Source organism: Ambystoma mexicanum, chromosome 3p (assembly GCF_040938575.1).
Source record: "Ambystoma mexicanum isolate Mex_15411 chromosome 3p, UKY_AmexF1_1, whole genome shotgun sequence".
NCBI classification, from domain to species: domain Eukaryota; kingdom Metazoa; phylum Chordata; class Amphibia; order Caudata; family Ambystomatidae; genus Ambystoma; species Ambystoma mexicanum.
Genome location: NC_090925.1, coordinates 535,294,953 through 535,296,837, shown reverse-complemented (window position 1 = coordinate 535,296,837; position 1,885 = coordinate 535,294,953).

Below are 1,885 nucleotides of genomic sequence, written 5' to 3'. Positions count from 1 at the left end.
ACTATTGAGTCATTGGTGAAAAGCTGGCACAATGAGGCCGGCAGTCAGTCCGGTCAACTCGCCAATCTGGCCTGTTCGCCACCCAGATGGGCCGTGGCGTCTGAACATTGATTATCGTGCTTTGAACAAAAATGTGGCACCCTTAGCTGTGGCGGTGCCAGACATCATTACTCTGATTGAAAACCTCACGAAAGAAGTGGGTGAATGGCATGTGGTCCTTGACCTGGCCAATGCATTTTTCTCCATTGATATTGACACTGAATCGCAAGACCAATTCGCTATCACTTGGGGAGACAGACAATTTACCTTTACTAAATTGCCTCAGGGGTATTTGCATAGTCCCACTCTGTGTCATGGATTGATTGAGACTTAAAAATGGTACAGTTGGATGATGTGTATGTTGCACATTTCATTGATGATATCATGCTGGCCAGTGCTGAGAAAGAACATGTAGAAAAATCTGCAGAAAAGTTGATCACACACATGCAAAACCGGGGGTGGGCCACAAATCCCAAAAAGGTACAGGGGCCCGCTCAAGAGGTGACATTTTTAGGTGCAATCTGGTCTGGGTCAGTTAAGAAAATTCCCGACCCTGTAATTGACATGGTTCAGCAGATGGCTCCACCAGCAGATAAAAAAGAGGCACAAAGGTTCATTGGGTTAATGGGTTTTTGGAGAAATCACATACCTCATTTAAGCCTGATACTGAAACCCATCTACAACGTTACCAGAAAGAAACATGATTTTACATGGGGCCTAGAGCAACAGTCTGCCTTTCAGCAGGCTAAGGACGCTTTGCAGAATTACATCACGCTGGGCCCCATGACAAAAAACGATCCTTTTGAATGGAAATTCTTGTCTACAATGATGTTGCTGTGTGGAGCTTGTGGCAAAAGCAAGTACAGAAAAGAGTGCTGCAAGGTTTCTGGTCAAGAAAAATCACTGATCCTATGACAAGATACACTCCGCTTGAGAAACAGGTTGCTGAAGTGTACTGGGCTCTAGTTGAGACTGAAAGAATCACAGGCAAGCAACCAGTGACAATTTGCATAGAAATTCCGATCATGCAAGCAGAAAAAGTGGCAGAGCGCAAGACGCCACTCATGTCAAATGGAAATGGTATTTACAGCAACGTGCGAAAGCTGGCCGCACAGGGGTTTCCAGACTGCAAGAACAAATGCTAGAGGCAGCAGATCTGGATGCGATGCCTGAACCGAGCACCCCCGTGGCGCTGCCAGAATCTCCCTTCAAAGTCGCACCTGCCTATGATACATTGACAGAGGAAGAACAAAAGTCTTCATGGTTCACGGACAGGACCGCAAAGTATGATAAAGGGCAAAGACATTGGCAAGCTGTTGCATTCCAGCCCCACCGAGATACACTGCAGGAGAAGATGTGGGAGGATCCAGTCAATATGCTGAACTGCAGGCAGTGGCCTCCGTGATTGAACAGGTGAAATAGACAGAGACTGCATACATATTCACGGACAGTTGGGCCACATATAAAGGCCTGACATATTGGGCACCGGCATGGAGGAGAGACGGCTGGCAGATCAAGAACACTCCGATCTGGGGAGGGCCGGACATCTGGGAAGAGATGTGGTGCAAAGGTGAGAGGTGCAAAATCTGCATTGGGCATGTTGATGCACACATGCCACCTGACACCTCACTGGCTGCCTTGTTCAACAACAAAGTGGATCAAATGTCAAAGATTCGCACAGTGACAACACCTGAAGAAGCTTAGGTACTGTAAGGAATGGCGGACTGGGCACACCAAACCTCAGGGCATCTAGGGCAAACAGGAACATATCAATGGGCTAAAGAAAGGAGACAATTGCTTATTACCATGGATCAAGCCTAGCAGGCTGCCTCCCAATGTTCCGTGT